The sequence below is a fragment of the Schistocerca americana genome, chromosome 3 (assembly GCF_021461395.2).
Source record: "Schistocerca americana isolate TAMUIC-IGC-003095 chromosome 3, iqSchAmer2.1, whole genome shotgun sequence".
Lineage (NCBI taxonomy): Eukaryota > Metazoa > Arthropoda > Insecta > Orthoptera > Acrididae > Schistocerca > Schistocerca americana.
This window is the reverse complement of record NC_060121.1, coordinates 884,160,343-884,186,019: the sequence shown is the minus strand read 5'-3', so window position 1 is coordinate 884,186,019 and position 25,677 is coordinate 884,160,343. Positions and strand designations below refer to the sequence as shown.

The 25,677-nt window shown below is 40.8% G+C and overlaps 1 protein-coding gene across 1 annotated transcript in view; it reads right to left on the bottom strand.

Annotated features, from left to right (window-relative positions):
• The window catches only part of LOC124605775 (inactive selenide, water dikinase-like protein), an 81,745-nt gene that overhangs the window by 34,443 nt on the left and 21,625 nt on the right, over positions 1-25,677 (bottom strand). The window lies entirely within an intron of this gene.

Sequence of the window (25,677 nt, the reverse complement as noted above, 5' to 3'; positions counted from 1 at the left end):
TGTGCCAGACCGAGACTCAAACTCGGGACCTTTGCCTTTCGCAGGCAGTTTTAATCTGCCAGGAAGTTTCATATCAGCTCACACTCTGCTGCAGAGTGAAAATCTCATTCTGGAAACAGCCCCCACACTGTGGCTAAGCCATGTCTCCGCAATATCCTTTCTTCCAGGAGTGCTAGTTCTGCAAGGTTCGCAGGAGAGCTTCTGTAAAGTTTGGAAGGTAGGAGACGAGATACTGGCAGAAGTAAAGCTGTGAGGACCGGGTGTGAGTCGTGCTTGGGTAGCTCAGTTGGTAGAGCACTTGCCTGCGAAAGGCAAAGGTCCCGAGTTCGACTCTCGGTCCGGCACACAGTTTTAATCTGCCAGGAGTTTTCAGCCTGACCCTCTTAAAAAAAACTTCCAATTAATACTGGAGGGGATTATTTGTAACCAGAAGAACAAGGACTCTTCAGAAAATTTGCACTCTTTCTTGCCTATTAGCAAATAACTTGCTGTTTTGTGTGACGTAAAATTAAATGTAGGACACACAAAACCAGTAAAGACAAGAGACAACAGGGTGTAAACGCGGACAAGGAAAAAAATTCCTGGGTTTTTCCCGGTTAAAAATACACTTTGTCCCAGGTAAAAACACACTTTTTCTGTGTTAAGTCACAGCGTATTTTCCCTCAGGACTGCAAAACTTATCAATCCTTTGAATGGGTACAGTTTTATACACGGGCAGACTTTATTGGCAATTTAGAAAACGAAACTCAGGGAAAACGACACGTTTTGGAAATATCTTTGATGTGCAGCAACATGTACGTTGCATATTTTCACATCACGAAAGTATACATTGGAATTCCATCAATTCCATCACGTTACTTTCCGAATCATTGAAATCTAGATTGTGATGCGCTTTTCTAACCCAGTCATAGCTCATTTCACATTATCTCGCCAGCCGATGAGAGCGGATATTCAAAGCATAGGACACATGATGTAGTCAGCCAACAGTAACATCACTGTTAAGTAGCACGAACACACAAACAGGATAAGTTGATAGTTTAACCCTAGGAAGCATGGTGCCAAAAACAAACACGAATGCATATCCAGGGCCTCCAAGGCCCTGCCCTAATTTAAAATTTTCTTATTTTCATATAATCATTTTTTGGAGTTAAGTTTATTTCTGTCAAATTTATTGTCACATTGAAAGATTCCTAAGATACAGTAACAGGATCTGGTGGGCCTGATTAACATTTTATTAATTTTTTTAAAGAACTGTAAGAGTGAATTTTGATTACTTACATCCATTTACATACAACATATACAAATAATTTTATTAATTGACTTGTAAGTTGCAGTTTACATTTTATAACATTTATTTCAACCAATTTCTTCAATTAAAGCATACTCATTATTCACAATATTATGTATATAGGCAATATTTTGACAACCAGTTATTATTCATTGTTCACACAAAATTGCATTTTCCTTAAGTTTTCAACATGTGACAAACAAGAAGCACAAAGAACGCCACTATGTTCCTTACAAATGTTGGTTTTACACTTAATGCATGTCATAGCACTTTTCCTGTGTTTATTATATGGACAATAATTGCATCTTGTTCTTTTTCCTGAAACAGGTAGTTGTTTCGGCAATATGACATCTTTTTGAACACCACATCTTTGCATGGCATTAATGATTTTCTTTGGAAGATTAGGGATCTGAATACAAAGTTCCATTAGTGGTCTTACAATTTATTCTGCTAAATCACTTAGGAACAAATGCCTTGTATCACTTCTTCCACTATGGTATGTTAGATGCTGGGCAGAAAATAAAATTTCACTGTTCATTGCTGCAACGTCCATGATATTCATCCATAATGCAAATGGCCATCATCTTGTTTGTCTCTTGCAAGTGTAATAACGAATTTTCTGGTCCATTTGATCTACTCCGCCCTTCGTAGAGTTATAGAACTTTATTATGTCTGGTTTCTTTTTTGCATGAGTTTCACCAACGTTTCTGTTGTGATGCATTGTGCTAATGAGAACTACAGACTTTTTCTTTTTGGGAACTTAACTCACCATGTCACCTCTAAATGCAAACAAAGAGAAATGAATCGCTCTTGAGGCAGATGGTTTCATCTCATTAGGAATTTCTGGTTTATTTTGTTTGATTGTTCCCACCACTATAATTTGCTTCTGAAGCATCTCTTCTGCCAGCTGCACACTACTAAAGAAGTTGTCAACAGTAATATTTTTTGATGATCCTTCAATGCTTTTAGCAAGATATTTCACCATATTCAATCCAAGATTTTTCTGATTAGGTTCATGGGGGCTTCCTTCCCGTGTAAACAATTCCGTCTACAGCATACGCAGATATAAATCACATAACCAAAATATTTTTATGCCATACTTGGCTGGTTTAGAGGGCATATACTGGGTCAAGCTGCATGTTCCACGGAATGGGACTAGCTATTCGTTAACTGTGATCGAATCATTGGGAATCATTCTATTTCTACACTTGTCAAGCAATAGTTCCCATACACAGCGGACAGCGGCAAACTTGTCATCTGCAGATCGAGCTTCACGGGTACGCCTGTCATCAAATCTAATCATTCTCCTTATATCTTCGAGTCTATTTACTGACATGGTGGCCTTTTATGTAGGATTTGCCTTTTTATCCAAGAATAATTCTCTAATAGGGACATCCCAACTCTTCTCAACACCAGAAAACAGTAAAAGACCAAGAAAACCCTCCATTTCAGCAAGCGAAATGTTTTTCCACGTTTTACCACGTAAAGCAGCCACTCTTCTGCCTTCAATATTTGTGCAGTTGATGATTTCCTCTAGTATTTCCTTGGAGATTAAATAGTCCCAGGCATCCTTAGATTTACGATATTATGGACAGGTGTACGAAAAGTTAAAGGAGGATCTACTTTCCAAATCGTTCCATTCCAGCTAATGTATGTGTGGTCTTCTATACTTTTTTGTGATGGTTCTTCATTTTCAGACTCTGATGAAGTAATATTATCGGAAGGACTGTCATCTGCGTCAATATTCACATCTGCAGGTTCATTGGCTGATTCTTCACTACTTGCATCTTCAAAAAATTTCCTTCCTCGCAAGAATCATCTTCAAACCACTGAGCCACAACACTTTCAAAATTAGCTGCATTTGCACTTACTGACTCTCTTGCTTTGCGTGTCGAAGCCATAGCAAAAGGCGTCTCTCTCTAACAGCAGCTTGTGCAGCACTAAATGAGTCATACTCTTAACAATATGGGCCTTGCAGCAACAAACAAACTACAGTAACAATGAGGCTGACAAGAGCAGCACAGGATAACAATACTATGCAATAATGAAACATTTGATAGCAAAAAGATCAATAATACATCGACACTGTCAATATGTGAAAGTAGTGTGCATTATTTTTTAGTTATGCTATTACTACTACAGCTACTGCTGCTGTTGGCGCTCCTGTTGCTGGAAATACCACTACAGTTATTATTGAACTAATAACTGTTCCCAAACAAATTTTGAAGACAATATAGGCTAAAGAACATTTATAAATGTGTGAGGGCTTCTGAAGCCATGCTTATGTATTCACAGTATATGGGTAAACATATTGAATTATACTAAAAACTTAAAAAGGTATCTCATTCAGACTTGATAGGAGGAATGTCACAGTGTTAGTGGAGGGGGGGGGGGAAGACATACAAGGGCCTAGGAGGCCCTGTATATGCATCCTAGGGTTAAATTAATATACATAGTATTGCTACAAGAAAAGAAAAGCTTTCATTTACAATATTGGTCTCTCAGGTTAATAAGCTGTAAGAGAAGCTAAGCTTTCGCATATAATGTTGAGCTTTTTTGCGCATGTTACACTTTAAGATATATCACACAATGTGCCAGTAAAATTTTTAATAATGACATCAATGTCTGGTCTTCAGGGTTCGAAATTCTAAATGGCTCGGCATCAAAGAGATGATTTTTAAATGAGATTCAAACGCTCTGTGATTTAAGAAATTCATGGTACGTTCTTGCACTTAGTTCAACTTACGTAAAAGGATATTTACTTGGAAAGTAACACTTTTCAAGCCACCATTCGCAATATTTTCCCGTGACCTTTAGGAATAGGTTCTTTTCAGCAGTTGCCGGAGAGCGCAGGTAACAGGCGACACCGCACTTGCACAGCTACCCTGACGTAAGAATCCCGTATGTACGTACGTGTGAAACGTTGAAAGATCATACATTATGTCATAAAAGAAACAAGATATCAGAAGATACTCCAAGACTATTGGAATTTAGTGAACCATACTAAAACATGCACATTTAAAGGGCACATTTTTATCTCCAAATTCCCAATGAAGTAGACCTCAACCTGATTTTAAGCTTTTCTGTGTGGTTTTCGGGCTGTAACTTTTCTTTGAGCATCAGTACTATATTATATCATGTTTGGTTCTTTATTATGGCGTAACGCCATATGTGCCAGAAGATTTTGTGCACTTGAAATGCAGCGAACAGTTGAAACTAGCCAGTAGTGTGGAATTAAACATTTCGTTTGAAATACATTGACTGCCTCTGTGAAAAGGGTTTATGAAAGTTACATTTCTTTAGCAAACAGACAAAAATAACTTCATTGTTCTGGAAGGCGATTAATGCTTGACTGTCAGATAGGTGGAAATAAAACAAAATCGGAAACTAAAAACATATATTAGCCTTCAGTAATTATGTTGATGTATTTTAACTCACTTGATAGCTCCCGGCCACAGGTATCCATTTGGTTTTCATTTGACATGAGGGTAAAGAGCAAAATCACTAAATGTAAACATGGGTCACGTGGCGACTACCCACTATAACTCAGACTGCTCTGCGGATCAGCCCCAGATCTACGATATTTGCTAACCGGGTCAATACTAAAAAAATTGAATTTTCAAATATATGTTCATCTTGTACCGCATATCTTTCTGAAAAGTCTGAAACATAAAACATGTGTTTGAGGAAACATAAGACATGTTATTTGGTCTTAAGTGTGCCAACGTGCAGTGCCACGCCTTTTCATACAGCATTCTTCTATCGGATGTCACTGTATTTCACTCTGTGGAATTGAAACGTGTATTTTTGTAATGGATGCCATCAAACTATATTCAGGACAGTGGAAACTGAAATGTCGTGTGGTGCCTATCCTGCTCAGTCGGCCATTTGGACAGCCTGCCACCCCTTTTTTAAAAACAAAATAAAAAATCTCGCAGTTAATAGTGGATGGGATTATCTGTAATCGGAAGAAAAATAACTCTTCAGAAAATTTGCACTCTTTATTGCCTATTAGCCAATAACGTGCTGTTTTGTGTGACAAAAAATTAAATATAGGATACATAAAAAAAGGCAAGAGACAAGCAAGAAAGTACACATTTCCTTCAATCCTTAGCTCCTAGCATTCTTTTCTCTCCAATTTTGCTACAGCTTTACATGGTGTGCTTTCCTTTCTGTGAAAGAATCTATTACCTCATCAACGTTCGTCAAACGTTTTTCTACAATTAAAATCAAAATGTCGTTATCTAATTCTGAAAAAGCTGTTAATACAAATAAAATACCCCAAGACTGGTGTGGTTTCTCGATCTGTTTACGTCGATTTTGTCACTGCTAGATAAAACAAAATTGGCCTTTCTAATATTGCAGCAATTGTGTAACACACCAAATAAACGAGACTGTTTTGACACAAAGTCATTTCTATAAAACAACCAAATATAATTCACGAAGTACCAATATCAAATGCCTATTAGGCCTACTACAAGCAAAAAGCTTTATGTTAGGAAATAGTTTCACATTTCATTCATACGCACCAGTTTCTCAAGCACGAGATTGAACAGTAGTATTACGAAATTTTTATATAAAATTTGGAATCTTTTTATTCTTCCATAATTTGTGCGATGGCCCCGTTTCTTCTCCTTCCTCGTTCTAACAAACAATCTTGTGAAACTTCCTGGCAGATTAAAACTGTGTGCCCGACCGAGACTCGAACTCGGGACCTTTGCCTTTCGCGAGCAAGTACTCTACCATCTGAGCTACTGAAGCAAGACTCACAGCTTTACTTCTGCCAGTGCTAGTTCTGCAACGTTTGCAGGAGAGCTTCTGTAAAGTTTGGAAGGTAGGAGACGAGGTACTGGCAGAAGTAAAGCTGTGAGTACTGGGCTTGAGTCGTGCTTCGGTAGCTCAGATGGTAGAGTACTTGCCTGCAAAAGGCAAAGATACCGAGTTCGAGTCTCGGTCAGGCACACAGTTTTAATCTGCCAGGAAGTTTCATATCAGCACACACTCCGCTGCGGAATGAAAATCTCATTCTGGAAACAATCTTGTCATCACCAATTCTGTAGCTATTCCTGCCATTGTCAAAATTTGTTCACTGATTAACTTTACTAACCCTGCCAGAATCACAGGTTTAGTTATCCCACGATTACTTTCCAGTTAGGCATTATTACGTGTTCGTACGACACTTTTTCCGCGTTACTTCCAGAATAGAACTTAAGCTGCTGCTAGCCAGGGACTGTACAACTGGTCCTTACTAGTGTAGTGATCTGGCCAAAAATTTTCTGTCAAGATTTCATTTTCTTGGATACAGCGAGAAGATAATATGTAATCTTTCTCACCTGTTATTCCTGTCAGTCCTTTATTTCCAGTCTGGTAGTCTGAATCTATGGATGTCACTAGTAATTGTAACAATGCTGATCATTCGCAAACCCAATCAACCACATAAACAGCGATTGGCCTTCATCCATTCCGCTTTACTCCGCTCAGCTCTTACAGCCCCATCCCTTTTTGTCTGCGGAAAGTTTATTTCTAGATGCGACGAGGATTCTCCTGACAGGAACATCACGTACACTATGCACGCATTCAAAAATCAACTTACGATTCATTCAGAAATCAACTTAAAATGTGTTCAAAAATGTTCAAAAACCAACATGGAAGCGTTTCAAAATCATATGAATAATCGATAGGCAAATGTGCGCTAGATGCTAGGCACTTTTTGAAACAAGTTTTTTCCCCCTCAAGAATATGAATTTGGCGCCCCTTTTCCTGGTAGCATTTAGCCACTTGCAGCGACTACTTGCACAGCCAACAGCAACATTCCTGCAGCCAGAAGCGGGAGTACCTACTAGTCAAACACGACTCAACTGTGCATGCGCATGAGCCCGGTCATAACTGCTAAAACGAATCTAATGTAAACAGCTGTGACTTCACACTCATCGGAGGCAATTTGTTGTTATGAAGCATTGCATAGTCTTCCTAAAGCCTTTGACACATTTTGCTGTTGCCAGACGCTTGCATGAGCACTGTGTGTCATCGTATATGATGCATTTCCTTTGCAATTTAAGTTATTTTCACTTTTTTCCTCTCGTTTTTGTTTTATTGTTGAAGAATTATTCTGCAGTAGCAGGACACAATAATATCCTTTGTTAGAGTATCTGTTCTTACCAGTCAAAATTCCCAGGTTTTTCCCAGATCTCCTGGTTGTCCCGTGTCATATACACCTTGAGCATGTGAGGCACCCTTCCCCGACTGGCTCACTCTTCAGGAAAATATTGAAGAATGGAGGTCAAACCCTACAGAGGACCATCACATAAAGACCGTAACCTGTGGAACTCCTTTTAGTTGCCTCTTATGACCGGTAGGAATACCTCAGGCCTATTCTTACCCCCGGACCCGCAGCAAGGGACATGAATTCTTTACAGAAGAAGAACAGAAAAACTGTGTTTGTAGAAAGCTTTCGATCTAGTCGACTGGACTATAATCTTTGGAATTCTGAAGGTAGCAGGAGTAAAGTATGGGGAGCAATAGGTTATTTACGTTTTGTACATAAACCAGATAACAGTTAAGAGACTTGAGGGACCTGAAAGGGAAGCAGTGGTGTAGAAGGGAGTGAGACAAGGTTGTAGCCTACCCCCGATGTTCAATCGATACACTGAGCAAGCAGTAAGGGAAACTAAAGAAAAATTTGGAGTAGGAATTAAAGTTCAGGGAAAAGAAATAAGTTTTTTTTTTTTTTTTTTTTTTTTTTTTTTTTTTTTTGTAAGGCTTGCCAATGACATGTAATTCTGTCAGATACAACGAAAGACTTGGAAGAGCATTGGAATGGAATGGACAGTGTCTTGAAAGGGGGATATAAAATGAACATCAACATAAGGAAGACAAGGATAATGGAATGTCACCGAATTAATCCGATGGGCAGTAAAATAACTGATGGCCAAAGTAGAGATATAAAGCACAAACTGGCAATGGCACGAAAGCAATCCTGAAGAAGAAAAACTTGTTAACATTGAATACACACTCTGAAGTGCAAAGACCTCTTTTCTGAAAGAATCGTGTGGAGTGTAGCCCTGTACAAATGTGAAATGTGCACAACAAACAGTCCAGACAAGAAGAGAATAGAAGCTTCTGAAATATGTTGCTATAGAAGAATGCTGAAGATTAGATAGATAGATCAACATAACTAGTAAGGAGGTACTGATAGAATTGGGAAGGAAGGAAATTTGTGGCACAACTTGACTAAAAGAAGGATTATTTTGAGACAACAAAGGATCACCACTTTAATAAGTGTGTGTGTGTGTGTGTGCGCGCGTGCGTGCGTGTGTGTTTAGAGCAAGTGTTAGTGTTTAGAGCAAAAACTGCAGGGCAGGACAAAGAGATAAATACAGTAAGCACTCAGAAGGATGTAGGTTGCAGTAATTATTTGGAGATGAAGAGGTTTGCTAAAGGTAGAGTAGCACGGAGAGCTGCATTGGATCTGTCTTCAGACTGAAGAACCTCAACGAACCATGGTTCCATATAAGCACTTTCTGAAAGATCGATCCATAGTCTGACAACCTGTGCAAGCTTTGTACTGTCTGCTTAAAGGTCCAAGACTCTTTAAACTCTGACAGTTGTCAGAGGAGCTGAATAGCATCTTCATAAACTTCAACTTTATCAAAGATTTTTCTAATGTTAGCATGGACTACTTCAGAGTGCTCTGTTACGATTTCAACATATTTAGAATAAAGTAGTAGTAGTAAGAATGGGTTAGAGTTTTGAATAATTTAATCACAACTATTTAAACTGAACTATTTGTCAGTACAAGAAAAATTCACAAAAAACAATTTAACCTAATGGGTTGCATTTTTTTTAAAAATACATGGATTCTTCTCAACCCTAATTCTAGCACTGGTGGATCAAACCATTTTAAGTGGTCCAGTGCTGGTTGCTTGACCATGATGGAAAACATTGATATTCTCTTGGTAAATCACTCATGTTTGGTGGACTCAAAAATATTTTTAAGAAAATTTCATTGGTTACCACTTAGAAACAGTGGCCACTTTTGTTTCAGGCTGCAAGCTGGTTTTTTTTGCATTTACAAGTATCTGCGGTTTACTAAATTATTCAGTAATGGGTTGTCCCAGCCCTTTCAAATAAGAAGCATTTAGTTCAGCACACATTGAACAATAAATTAAATCCATGATCATCTAGCTGCTGAATGTAATCCTTAATATATTTTTAATGGCTCAAAGGTACTGCTCGCAAATTCAAACTTCAGTATAAATTTCAAACTGAGATTTAATGGGAATTAGCAAAAATAAATAATAATACCAATATGAGTCAAACATACATTTCTTTAATACCTGCAATATCAGGACTAACAGATAAAGTGTACGAGTTACATAATTTAAACATATCTACACTCCTGGAAATGGAAAAAAGAACACATTGACACCGGTGTGTCAGACCCACCATACTTGCTCCGGACACTGCGAGAGGGCTGTACAAGCAATGATCACACGCACGGCACAGCGGACACACCAGGAACCGCGGTGTTGGCCGTCGAATGGCGCTAGCTGCGCAGCATTTGTGCACCGCCGCCGTCAGTGTCAGCCAGTTTGCCGTGGCATACGGAGCTCCATCGCAGTCTTTGACACTGGTAGCATGCCGCGACAGCGTGGACGTGAACCGTATGTGCAGTTGACGGACTTTGAGCGAGGGCGTATAGTGGGCATGCGGGAGGCCGGGTGGACGTACAGCCGAATTGCTCAACACGTGGGGCGTGAGGTTTTCACAGTACATCGATGTTGTCGCCAGTGGTCGGCGGAAGTTGCACGTGCCCGTCGACCTGGGACCGGACCGCAGCGACGCACGGATGCACACCAAGACCGTAGGATCCTACGCAGTGCCGTAGGGGACCGCACCGCCAATTCCCAGCAAATTAGGGACACTGTTGCTCCCGGGGTATCGGCGAGGACCATTCGCAACCGTCTCCATGAAGCTGGGCTACGGTCCCGCACACCGTTAGGCCGTCTTCCGCTCACGCCCCAACATCGTGCAGCCCGCCTCCAGTGGTGTCGCGACAGGCGTGAATGGAGGGACGAATGGAGACGTGTCGTCTTCAGCGATGAGAGTCGCTTCTGCCTTGGTGCCAATGATGGTCGTATGCGTGTTTGGCGCCGTGCCGGTGAGCGCCACAATCAGGACTGCATACGACCGAGGCACACAGGGCCAACACCCGGCATCATGGTGTGGGGAGCGATCTCCTACACCGGCCGTACACCACTGGCGATCGTCGAGGGGACACTGAATAGTGCACAGTACATCCAAACCGTCATCGAACCCATCGTTCTACCATTCCTAGACCGGCAAGGGAACTTGCTGTTCCAACAGGACAATGCACGTCCGCATGTATCCCGTGCCACCCAACGTGCTCTAGAAGGTGTAAGTCAACTACTCTGGCCAGCAAGATCTCCGGATCTGTCCCCCATTGAGCATGTTTGGGACTGGATGAAGCGTCGTCTCACGCGGTCTGCACATCCAGCACGAACGCTGGTCCAACTGAGGCGCCAGGTGGAAATGGCATGGCAAGCCGTTCCACAGGACTACATCCAGCATCTCTACGATCGTCTCCATGGGAGAATAGCAGCCTGCATTGCTGTGAAAGGTGGATATACACTGTACTAGTGCCGACATTGTGCATGCTCTGTTGCCTGTGTCTATGTGCCTGTGGTTCTGTCAGTGTGATCATGTGATGTATCTGACCCCAGGAATGTATCAATAAAGTTTCCCCTTCCTGGGACAATGAATTCACGGTGTTCTTATTTCAATTTCCAGGAGTGTATAATCTTTTTTTTTAATGAACCATCTAATTACATTAACTTGTTTCACCTTATTTGTTTTTGTTACATTATTCACTGAACAACAGAGAAATTTCTTCACTCAGTTTGGGCATTAGGTTAAAAGTTTTCCCAGTCACATCCTGAATTCCTGAGGAGACAGCTTCTTCAGTAAATTTTTAACAGGAATCAAGACTTGATCCTTTTAAACTTTTTAAAAGAAGGTCCTTGGTCCTGGTGGGTGGTAAAATGTAATACACAAATCTTGGCTTTGACAATCAATATTATTAACTTCAGCAATCCACCATAGTTAGTCATAAACAAAAGCCACTATGTCCATAGTTTGAAGTGTCAGTGGTACACATTTTCCACAATGATTAAGTTCACTATCAGGGGATATTTGTGGGAACTTACACTGGAGCAAGATGTGAGGCTTAAGTATAAGACAATGAAAAGATCATGTGCCTTTAATCTAATTAAGTGTTGAATCTTTCCTTCACGACACTGGCACAGAGTTTTTGTATTTGTCACATTTTACAGAACCATAGGTAATCCCTTTTACCTATTCTTTACAGAATTTAAAGATCTCTTGTGGTGTCAAGATGTGGTTCTCATTCGTCCACTGCAGACTGGCTTTTGCGACAGCTAACATTTTTGTATCCCTGACACCATCACATGCATTCTTCTCATGGCACGACGGAAAAAGTGCCACTCTGGATCAGTCCCAGGTCCACATCTAGAGGGGGGGCAAACCAAGGTATCTGCAACGAGCAGAAATTTCAGGGGGCACCAAATTCATATTCTTGAAGAAAAAACCTTCTTCCACAAAGCACGCTGCTCTATCAATTATTTATATGATTTTGAAACGCATCCCTTGCAGTTGTAGAACATTTCTGAACACATTCTAAGTCGATTTCTGAATGAATCATGAAGTTGATTTTCAAATGCGAGCATGTTTACATGCCGTCTCTGCTAGGGGAATCCCCATTGCATCTAGAAACAGAAACGTTCCCGCAGAGAAAAGGAGACGGGGCTGTAACAGCTGAGCCATATAATCCCAAACGAGTGAATGTTCGATCTATGGAGAAGAATGAAGATACAGAGACACCCACCACTTTGGCCTATTTGCTGCATTTTGGTGCCATGTCATTAAGAATGAGAAGAGTCCTCGGAAGATATGTATGGTATTAGGTGTGTGTTTCAACCGTCTGCAAAACTGAGGAACCTGTTGGGTTCGGTTAAGGATGATCTTGGCCTGAGGAAATGCAGTGTGTACAAGATTCCTTTTCAATGTGGGGCAGTATATATAGGCCAGACATGTCGCACAGTACAACAATGCCGCGATGAATATCAGCATCATACATGCCTTCGTCAACCGGAAAAGGCAGCAATTGCACAACACTTTCTTAATACAGGACATCGCATGATTTATGGAAATACGGACATTTTATCCCTGGCATCATCTTCCTGGGACTGTATCATTAAGGAAGCAATACATATCTGTACAGCCACTAATCTCATCAAAAGGGATGTGGCATTTCAACTGAGCACAGCCTGAAACCCTGCATTGGCTCTATTAAATCACGAAACAAAAATCAAGATTTTTTGATAACAGACCTGTCATAACATTGGTCTAGTACAGTCTTTAGTGAGTAATGTCTGGCCACACTGTTAGTTAACACAGCATACAGAGCACACTCAGAGAGCTGCTCTGCGATTTTCAGCAGAGAGCGTTTGAGTATGGTACCATCTATCTACAGATCATTGCGCATGCGTGATTTCCACACCTGCGCATTCTTCGTGCACATGTCCTAGGAAAGGTGCGTCGATGTGCAGATACCGTCAGTCATACTTAGCAACCAGCAAGGTTAAACCACCTGAAGATGTCAGATAGTTGCTCCATGGAAATATTGTGGAATTTGCACAACATGATCCGGAGGAATACCGCAGAAAGGAAAGCACACAGTGTCAACCTGTAGCACGATCATAGAGAAAAAAATGCTGGGACCTAAGAACTGAACTGTGTACTGTCCTACTTGTCTCTTGTTTTTAATGGTTTATGTTTCCTATATTTAATTTTATGTCGTATAAAAGAGAAAGTTGTAAGCTAATAGGCAATAAAGCATGCAAATTTTCTGAAGAGTTCTTATTCTCCTGGCCATAAATAATCCCACCCAGTATTAATCATGTGGCTTTTTTTTTATGGAGGTTGAACGTCAAACCAGCCGACTGGAAGGTCAGGCACCACAGGACATTTTAATTTCCTGAGGCTGCCATTACAAAATATACAAGTTCCACAGAGCGAAATACAGTGACATGCTACATAAGAATGCTGTATGAAGAGGTGTGGCACAGAACTCAAGACCAAATAACATGTCTTACATTTTCCCGAACATACATGTTTTATCTCAAATGTTGAAGGGAGGTGCCACTATCAAGTTTTTACCCCGGTTCGCAAACATCTTAGATCCAGGGCTGTCAAGTCCACGTCTTCTTTGTGAGAGGAGATCATAATAACTTTTTTGTCTTGTTTTTACATTGGCTTGCAGCACCACCAGAGATGTTGATCAGTTTGTTTATGGAAGAGCAATTCAGTTTTATGTAGTTAACTGCAGTTGAAAAATGTACAGTAGCATTGTGTTCACAGTAGTCACTTACAATATAATGCAACACAAATGGATGAACTGTGGCCTGTTTGTTTGCCCAGTGGTGTCCTTGTTCTTCATCTTTGAACAACAAAAGAATAGTTTACACAAGTCAGTAAGAACGAAGCATTCGTCAACTGCCAAGGTTTGCTTTTTCTTTCAGAAATTTACCAAGCTTTGGCAATAAAATGATGTGTTTTCAAGATTAGCTACCAACACTTCAAAAAACTTAGTTTTGTAATTGTTGCCATTACCATTCTATCTTGTGTCATCCATTGTTTGTGTTCTGTCAGGCATCAAATTGTCTTCTTCTGATTCTTCAAACATGTCAGGTAAGTTTGTTTGCTTGGACAATACTGAAATATTCTCATGATCACACAACTTTAACTGTAAACTGGAACTGCCAAAAGATCTTTGTAGTCAAGTCTTTATGACTGACCCCATCTATCATCCACTTGACATTCTGGTGATACAAACATTATGGATGCCGGGTGCCCCTTCAACAATGCGGCATTTCGGTCTCAATTCGTAAAATTTTGACCATATCATTTTATGTCAATATTTTCTTTTTTGAAGTCAGTGAAGCTTTCATTTAAATTACATTGTATTAACCTTCTTTGTCTCTGAACCTTAGTACCATTTTCTTTCACAGAAAAACAATCCTTTCTGCCAGGCATCAAATGGCTGTTATCATAATCTTCATAAAACTTTATAACCTTTTCGATCATGTTTGTTTCTATGATATTGTATTTTTCCTTTGTACTAGGGGTAATATTCCTTGCTCTTTTACATACCGCCTTTTTAGTTAGCGATGAATTTGTCAGAATGTTGGCTAACTTTTGCTAGACTTCCAGAATTTGGAATCTTAACTTTATCCTCTTTGTTTGAAATATGACATTTAGTTTTTAGCTTTTCTATCAAATCATCGTATTTGGTCAGGGAATTTTGAGAACTTCCATCCAGGTTACTGCATCTTTTCTTTTGAAATGAAACTTCCAAATTATTTTGGACAGTGGTTGCTACTTTCTCAAGTTTTGCATTCAATGCAAAAGGTCTTTTTTCTTCACTTAATATTCTAGTTTTACTAGCAAATGATACATCGAGGAGTTCACAAGCTAAATCCACTTTTTTATAGTTTCAAATGAGTCACTAAATTCTTTATCTGAACTATCACTCACTCTCTCTTTGTTAATAACAAATATTTTAGAACAACATGTTGGACACAATGACTTTCCTGGTATTATATTGATGTAAGGGCTTTTATTTTTAAAATAATGATCAAACATTTCTCTCAGACCTTTTGTTATAGGCTTTTTATGCTTCTTAAAAGGGTCCAAGCAAGACTGGACAAAACTTCAATGAAATTTCTTTAAGTATTTAATTTCATGGTACTTGCAACTTCAGCTCACCTCTGAGCCAACTCTTAAGTAAATCAACACTTTCTTCTTCACTGTAATCTTAAATTATTGTTAAACAGCACACTTCAGGGGCTCACTGTTAACTGAATACGAGTGAACAGTTGTTGGTGGAAAGGGGAAGACAACACACAGGCTTGGCAAACTGCCAGTTGGCTTGACTCAGGTCTTCGGCTGAAATTTCTTTAATTTTTCTGACATGTCGCCTGCACGAGTAGTGACATTGTCAAAGCTTCACTCTCAATTGCTGGTGGTGGACTAGGAGCATGCCCTGAACTAAACGCTTCTTATTTGAAAGGTATGGGGCATCCCATTAGTGGATAATTCAAAAAACCACAGATGCTTCTACATGCATAACGACCATTTGAGCCCAGAAACTGAAATGACCACTGTTTCTAAATGATATAAAATAAAAAATTTTAACAGTGTTTTTCAGCCCACTAAACATTAGAAAATTCACCCAGCAAATATCAATATTTTCTGAGATGGTCGAGCAACCAATTATTTCTTTCCTGAAGCATTTGGTATGGAATTACCCTGGCTGCATCAATGTTAGATATAGTGTAGTACTGCAGTGTTAGGACAGAGTGGACTCTGGATTCAGAATGGGATAAAGCGACTGCCTCTCATCTCTAATGTGTTGTTCCCAGGTGAGGTGTGTATCTAGGGTTACCCCTAAAGATACTTCGCAATGCAAGACTACGGGATAGGGCCTCCCATGCTCCCCAATGGCTGAAAAACTACTGGCACTCTTTCTCGGACGATTCTCCAGGCCTGGCTTTTTGCAGCAGCACTGCACTTCAGACCGCACTTTTCATCCGTTCATCATAAGAATAAACAAACACGATGACTGGTCAGAGGCCATAGCATGCATACACTGGTGTTGCTACGCTCGTGGAAGTAGGTCCTACTTATGTATTACATATATTATTACTGAGTTACGTTAAATGAAACGTTAAGGTATTCAAATGTACTAACAACCATCAACGTTTTTCTTAATCACGCATTAGCTATGTAGTTTTTATTTAAAAAATTGTGTAGTCACAGCCTCTCCAGCGTTGTGCTCTGATTGTCGTGATGTTGATTCGCAGTATGAAAATGGTTGAAGCTGCTTTCTGTTCCATAGTGAAATTGCCGAGAAATAGGCTATTCTTTATGTATCTCACAAATTTATGGAGGTAATGGCTTTAACGTTTTCCCAACAGTTTTTATACTGCAGTTGATAAACTCTCCTGCACTGAATGTATAGCGCACTCCGTAGCGTAATAGAATGTGAAATCATTGTGGTTACATGTGCATTGGTTCAAATCCCCACACTATCTTTTTTTTTCCTCTCTCCTCGCTCAATTTGAAATACCTATATCTTGTAATTATAAAACTCATCATCATTTTTTATGAATAATGCATGTCATCTTGTTTCTAATTACATACTGGACATGAAACTCCTGTTTCCATTTCAAATACAAATTCTTAATTATCGATGATTTATGAACGACTTAAAATATGTTTAAATTAAGAAAACATAACAATTTAATTTTTAACGCAAAAATGAAAAACCAAATTCTCTTTATTTGACCATGTCCATCATTTCATAACACAGAGACAGATAAGTATCACAGAAACAAGAAAAACAATCTTTTTCACAGCATCGAGCACATTATACAAATGCTGCATTTTTACATTTGCTACTGTACCATTACAATATGAACCGAACAGATCTGATCTGGAGCCAAGCTGTGCGATTTGGCCCGGTAAGTAACAAGACTGTTAAGCTGCCAGACGCACCGGAACTAACGCACGCAGCTTTTTCACACTACGTGGATTCTGTTGTTGATATGTTCGTTATCAACGTAGAAGGTGACACTTTCAGAACCGAAATGTATTTTCGGATTCGGATAAGGAAGGAGCTAAGAGATTACCAGACGACTGACTGTAAGTAATACCTTCAGTGGCTTCAGTATTTAACTATATGGAGAAATCCTTCGATACTCTCTTATGTTACACACAGACCATGCAGAAAAATTACCTTGCCGTTATATCAGGAATTTTCATCATTCTTGTTTTTAATTACAATAGTATGTTAGTTAAAAACAATAATGTGTTGCAGTTTTCATCTGAGGAGTGTATTGTGGGAGATTTGCAGTGTATTATTTCATTCTGCTCAAAAATTAAATGACATTCGAAGCTCCTCTGCTCATCTCTTTTTACTTGTGAACTGCAGCTGTCCACGTCACTGCTGGCTAGCTGTATGACCAGTGCTGTGCAAGTTAAATGCGCCGTTAAAGCTGGTGTCCCATATAATCGCTAAGTCGATGTGCGCGTAACGCACAGCACAGTACTCTAGACAGTTTGGCTGCAGTCCAATATGAAACGGAAATCCAATGAGGTTCAGAAAACGCCGAAGAATATATAGTGCAATGTTTACATCAGGTTTATCCTTATGGTGAACGGATTATAGTAGTCGTAACTCCCAGCATACCACTTGCCATTTGGAGACAGTGGCACATGATATAAACTTTGATCTGCACACAACACTAATGCAACTTTTTTGACTTTTGACTTGTCCGATTATTAGAGAGACTACAGAAAGGGGCCAAGAACGAACCCTTGCAGTACTCTCACTTGTATTGGCCTAGCTGTGGATATGTTATCTGGACACTGAAGGTTCTGTTCCTGGGGCGGGCCATGATAAGCCTGACACGTGGCATTCGTAACCCCAAGACAAAGAGTTTCTAGAGGTGTCCCTCATGCCACATGCAGCCCATGGCCATGGAGACCCCAGGAAGTACTGTCCCTGCGTAGTCCCAATGCTTAAAGACAGCACAGAGGTGATGGAATGAAGTTTACACACAGTAAGCAACTATAAGACTTACAACCTAAGCACACTTTCAAATTATCAAATATGACTAGCTGCAGGGAATTTCTGAATCTAATACTGCAAGAACAGCAAATTGATAACGACACTCCTAGAAAGATGAACAGGCCAGTAAGCTGCTCCTACTGTTCTAAAACATGATGCCAGTGACATCTGTTTACCATGTGAGCCTGGCTATAAGATCACCAAACGTTTCTTCCAGGCAGGCAGTCTACTATTTCAATGTGTGAAAGCTTACAGTTTAATGACCCATTGACATGACTACTAAGAGAATGAAAACAAGTTTCGATGCTCATGGAGACCGGGGGAGGGGGGTAAGAAATCGCCTATGTCCTTTTCAAAGGAACCACCCCAACATGTACCTAAAGAGTTTAAGGTAAATAAGAATCTGGATAGCCAGAGGGCATCTGAACTGCTGTTCTACACAATCCAAGTCCAGTCATGCCACTTGGTTTCTTGTGTCAACATGGCACAACCTATCAGACTGCAACAGTGCCTGTAAACATCAGTAAAATATTACCGCCAAGTCTTGTTGTACACAGCAACAATGTCACAACACTTCACAAGGCAACTTTGACATTGGTGACTTGACGAGCTTGTGCTTTACGCAACTGAAAATTTTACTTCTTCATACATTGATCTTTCATATAATAAATAAAGGTAAAATTAAAAATAATCTAGTTACTCAGAGGCTTATTGGCAGAATGCACTGAATACGAAGGCTGAAAAGTTGTATTAAAGCACGATGTACTCTCCTGTTACTTACTACACAATGCTCTACAATGTAAATTTGAATATCTTATGTTCGAAAATCAAATTTTATAGCCAGCATCTGTAACACTAACTTCTATTCTTGTATATGTTTGAACTGAATCAGCAGTATCAAAATCTGGTTTCAAACAACAGTTTGAATGACAATCAAAGAAGAGCTTAAATCAACACTTGTACAGATATGAAAGACAACGCAAAATTAATTTGTGGAGTTTGAACAAAATAAATAGCCAGAACAGACAAACTGAATGAACATTGACTGTCCCAAAGGGGTCAAATAAACACCTACAATGAAAGAAACACAATAGCAACAAAACATACACACATACGGAACTTGAAGTCACACAGATACACACGAATTACAGCTCTGGGACTCACTTTCAAAATACAGCTGTCTAAATCAAACGATGTATTTAGGCAAAAATATAACTTGGGAGTTGGGCGGGGGAATATGACAGAGACATTTAAAATAAGATTTAGGGCAAATGGATTGTGCACAAGGTTCAAATGGCTCTGAGCACTATGGGACTTAACATCTGTGGTCATCAGTCCCCTAAAACTTAGAACTACTTAAACCTAACTAACATAAGGACATCACACACATAAGGACATCACACACATAAGGACATCACACACATAAGGACATCACACACATAAGGACATCACACACATAAGGACATCACACACATAAGGACATCACACACATAAGGACATCACACACATAAGGACATCACACACATAAGGACATCACACACATAAGGACATCACACACATAAGGACATCACACACATAAGGACATCACACACATAAGGACATCACACACATAAGGACATCACACACATAAGGACATCACACACATAAGGACATCACACACATAAGGACATCACACACATAAGGACATCACACACATAAGGACATCACACACATAAGGACATCACACACATAAGGACATCACACACATAAGGACATCACACACATAAGGACATCACACACATAAGGACATCACACACATAAGGACATCACACACATAAGGACATCACACACATAAGGACATCACACACATAAGGACATCACACACATAAGGACATCACACACATAAGGACATCACACACATAAGGACATCACACACATAAGGACATCACACACATAAGGACATCACACACATAAGGACATCACACACATAAGGACATCACACACATAAGGACATCACACACATAAGGACATCACACACATAAGGACATCACACACATAAGGACATCACACACATAAGGACATCACACACATAAGGACATCACACACATAAGGACATCACACACATAAGGACATCACACACATAAGGACATCACACACATAAGGACATCACACACATAAGGACATCACACACATAAGGACATCACACACATAAGGACATCACACACATAAGGACATCACACACATAAGGACATCACACACATAAGGACATCACACACATAAGGACATCACACACATAAGGACATCACACACATAAGGACATCACACACATAAGGACATCACACACATAAGGACATCACACACATAAGGACATCACACACATAAGGACATCACACACATAAGGACATCACACACATAAGGACATCACACACATAAGGACATCACACACATAAGGACATCACACACATAAGGACATCACACACATAAGGACATCACACACATAAGGACATCACACACATAAGGACATCACACACATAAGGACATCACACACATAAGGACATCACACACATAAGGACATCACACACATAAGGACATCACACACATAAGGACATCACACACATAAGGACATCACACACATAAGGACATCACACACATAAGGACATCACACACATAAGGACATCACACACATAAGGACATCACACACATAAGGACATCACACACATAAGGACATCACACACATAAGGACATCACACACATAAGGACATCACACACATAAGGACATCACACACATAAGGACATCACACACATAAGGACATCACACACATAAGGACATCACACACATAAGGACATCACACACATAAGGACATCACACACATAAGGACATCACACACATAAGGACATCACACACATAAGGACATCACACACATAAGGACATCACACACATAAGGACATCACACACATCCATGCCCGAGGCAGAATTCGAACCTGCGACCGTAGCAGTCCCGCGGTTCCGGACTGAACGCCTGAACCGCTTGACCACGCCCAAGGTTCAGAAAAAAAGTGTAAAAAGATTAGGTAGAAGGAGAAGATTATTGCACACAATCTCAAAGCAGTAAAATTCCCATAAACTGAAGTTTCATCAGTCAAAACTTAAAATACAAAATAATGTTGCTATCTTATTGGTACTAAGAGTAGTTTTCTAAAATTTCAAATCTACTGACCAAATTAATATATTATTTTAATTATGCAGAAATCTAGAAAGCAGATTCTAAGAAAATTTAGAACCTTCTGATCTGAAGTTGTGGTTCTTCAATAACAACACGAGAATGAGCACACAAACTATTAGAGCATAAACTCATAACTATATTTTAATATTCCAATTACATATTTAGTCCAAATTCTTAAAAAAAAAAAAAAAAGAAATCACAAAAAATTAAAACATTCTGGCCACGATGTATGGATGTTAGGTGAGGATCTAACCTCCCAGTTAGAAGAGGAGGTAGGAACTCTCAAATATTCAGTTATACAGGTTTGGTTTATATATAAACTTGCACATTAAGACGTGACACCGTGAAAACTATAACACACTTACCACAAGACAAAAATTTTCATTATGTACGATCCCAAGCAAAGCAAATGCCACAGGTTCATTAAAAATGAAACCACAACAAAAAACTGAACACAATAAAACAATTGCTATAGGATGGAAATAAAAAGAAACTTAAGAAATAATTATAAACCTTAACCGAAACACCAATCCCGGCCTTTACTCCAAGGAAACAATAAAAACTTTATATCAGGATGGTAACATGGGAATTGCAATACAAAGTTCCCTGGAAACCACACTGATACGGAACAAACGGCTTCCAATTCAAGAACCCAGTATTACTCTGCATGCAACCATCCTCTCAAGAGTTCGCAGAGTACATTGATGAAGCTAATCAGTCAATAGCTGTTGATAAATGTTGGATTTTTGTCTGGCTCAAGGACTGGGATGATGATACATCTCCCCACGCTGAAGACAGAGTCCTGCAAGCCAAAACTAGTTGAAGACAAGGAGTACACGCAGCCTTTCAGAAAAAATTCAAAATATAATTTGGCTTGGTAATGGGAGGAACAGAAGAAGTTGTCTTCCACTATTTCTGCCTTAGAAAGATAGATAGGTAAGAAGAGGACACCAATGCTGTTGCAAAGTGGGTCACATGGTGTTAAGCAAGAACCAATGCACCTGCACAATCACCACCCTGAAGGGCAACACATGAAACAGTTGTTGAATTTTGGCAGCCCAGAGGACTACAGATTTTGAGACAAAGCAGCATACCCTATGGAGGAGATGCAGTGCTTCCAACATTCCTTCTTACAATGCGTAACTAGATAGCAAGCCTTAGTGCAGTGAGTTTGTAAAGTGAGGAGGGCAGCCAGTTATGGACGCCACTTCAGACAGAGGACCCTATAATTATCCAAAATTGCTGCTGCTACATCTTTGGCCAACCATGGGTGTGGCCGGCAGCAGAGTATGCCTGCAGAAAGAGGAATAGCTGCTCTCGTGCCACAGTCATTGCATCGTTGACATCTCCCACAACCTTGTTGATGTGATCTGACATAGGGGACAAGGGTGACAGCAGAGGCATAAAACTAACAGTTGGCTCTTTGAAGAGCTCATTACAGTACCTGGTTCACCAGATGGTAACAAGGAAGTGACAGGATAACAGGGAAGTGTGCTGTTTTAGGGCACAAAAACAACTGGGGTCATACACACCCAAGTCAAAACAAGGTAACACAAAGACAGAGAGAAGATAAAAAGCGACTATACATCGGTCCCAAGTGACATAGGAGAAGACAGCTAAAAACAGGGACATGGAGAAAGAGCTAAAAGACACCATACAGAAAAGGAAGTCCAAAACTAGACATCAAATTGTCTCTGCCATACTGCTTCGGCAAATAAAACGCGGTTGACAGCCCACGTCTCATTTGCTAAAACGACCAATAAATCAGACGGCAAACCCAAGCAGGAACATAAATGGTTAAGAAATGGGCATTCCATCAGGAAGTGGCGAACAATTAAAACTTGGGCACAATGTGTACAAAGTGGTGGGGTAGCGCCACTTTGCAAATGACAATTGCTAAAAAGGCAGTCCCCATTATGTAGCCTAGTTAAAATGAATTCCTTTGAAGTGAGGACCATTGGAGATGCCAAAGGGACATCACCTCCTGACAGACAGCAACACAGAGGTCACTGGAGGGAATACATGGACTCTCAGGTTGAGGTACAAGAGCTGCAGCCTTGGCAGCAGCCTCGTTTCCTGGCAGACCGGCATGACCAGGAACCCACAGAAACATCACACTGGCTCCACCAAGAGTGAGCAAGTGACAGTTTTCCTGGACCCGTTGCACTAAGGGATGGGCAGCTTCAGCATACAGACTCTCAACTGGGCTAGTGTAAAAGGCTACACCCCAGGGTCACCTGCTGGCACCAGCTAAGTACCTGCAGGATCGACATCCATTGTGTCTCAGAGCCCAGTGAAATCTAGGTCCTCAGCAGATGCCAGAATCTCCACATCCTCAGACACAGAGCTTGTAGGTAGTGATGGTGTGACACTGCAGTGCCTTGGTACTTGGGGGTCTTATTGTGTTTAGGTTTCTCCCACTGCTCATTAGGTCTGTCCGGCTGGGAAAGCTTCACTGATACAGTCTCAGGGACTGAGGAGGACCGTGAGCCCTACAACCAGCTACCTATGGTTGCTTCAGCCACTGGTAGGAACCTGGGAAGGGAGTGACCCAAGAGATCCCTCCTTCCTGGCAAGAGGAGCGAAAAAGACGTTACGCTTCTCCGGCTGAGAAGTGTGGACTTAAGTCCCCAATGATTGGGGGGGGAGGGGTGCTGCTGCTCCTGAAGCAGGTTGTGCAGGAGCAACAGGGAAGGAAGTGCCCCCACCATCAAAGGGACAGGTGGAGTCTAACGGTTCTGAGAGCCAACTGTACATGGCGGAACGGGAGATGGTAGAACCATTGTTGTAGCGGCAGCGCAGAATGACATCATATGCACAGGATGTAGCCTCTCATATTTTTTCTTAGCCTCAGTGTATGTCAGTTGGGCCAGGGTCTTGTATTCCATTATTTTTGTTTCTTTTGGGAGAATTCTGCAGTATGGCCAGCAAGGCGAATGGTGCTCTCCGCAGTTGACACAGATGGGAGGCGGGACACAGGGAGTATTGGGATGTGAAGAACGCCATAAACTAGACACGTGACACTGAAAGTACAGAGGGAAGACATATGGGCGAACTTCCAGCACTTAAAAGCGCTCATCAGGGTGAGGGATATAGAGCTTTACATCACAGCGGCAGACCATCACCTTGACCTTCTCGGACAACGTATCACCCTTGAAGGCCAAAATGAAGGCACCAGTGGCAACCTGATTATCCCTCTACGACAGGTGGACATGCTGGACAAAATGTACACCTCGCCACTCTAAATTGGCGTGCAGCTCATCGTCAGACTGCAAAAGAAGGTCCCTGTGAAATATGATACCCTAGACCATATTTAAGTTCTTATGGGGTGTGATGGTAACAGAAACATCTCCCAGCTTGTCACAAGTGAGTAGTGCCCATGGCTGGGCAGAGGATGCTGTTTTGATCAAGACCGACCCTAACAGCATTTTGGACAGACCCACCCCCTCCCTAAACTTGTCCTCTAAATGCTCCACAAAAAAAACTGAGGTTTCACTGACAAGACAGATTCCCCATCAGCTTTTGTACATGCAAGGTACTGAGGTGAATAAGCTTCACTGCCATCCTTAGCCTGGTGTTCCTCCCATAGTGTGACCAGGGGTGGGAAAGATTTGGGGTCGTATTTCTTGGCATTGAAGTTAGACCTTGACCACATGGTGACTACGTTTCATAGCGTGTCATCTGCCCCGATACCACCCACTCTAACCAAGGGCACTCCCCACAGGCGCCACCCAGCCGCACCAAAGGCCACCTGGTAGGATGACAATTGCCGGGAGTCCCGATGCTTGATGGTGCAGGCATCAGCAGAGCAATCCCTGTGTGGTCAGGGGGCTACAACCAACAGGGTACATGGCAGCCACACCACAATGGACTAGCCACCGTGCTGCATATCATGTGCAAACGAGCTAAGAGTCCATTATCGGTGATAGCGCAGAAAGCAATACTGCACAGAGGACGGAGGAAAATGCACCTAGGAGGGCGACCTCGCCCAACAGCTGGAGAATGAGCTTAAGTGCAGATCCAGGTAGAAGGATGCAAGAGGTCTCAGCGCATGATGAACACTTTGCACCATCTTGAAAGACATCAATTTTACACCAGTGACTGTTGAACTTTTTATTTCCACTATTGCAATTTCGACCTTAGACCATTATCAAATGCAGATGTTTCAGATTTAAGCCATGTCTACTTTATACAAGCTGACACATTTATATGTCATTGTCATTTGCTGTTTACATTTGTAACGCTACTAAGCAACTTTTGCACTAAACCACAGCAGCGAACTCAAAAGTTACTAGTGATGGTGGAAAGAACACATGTATATACAGACTGTGCTGTTTTACGATATATGGACATATGTGCTCGCACCACTTAGCGATGTTATGAACGTATGTAACAGCAAATGACAACGACATATAAATGTATCAGCTTGTATAAAGTAGACATGGCTTGCCAAA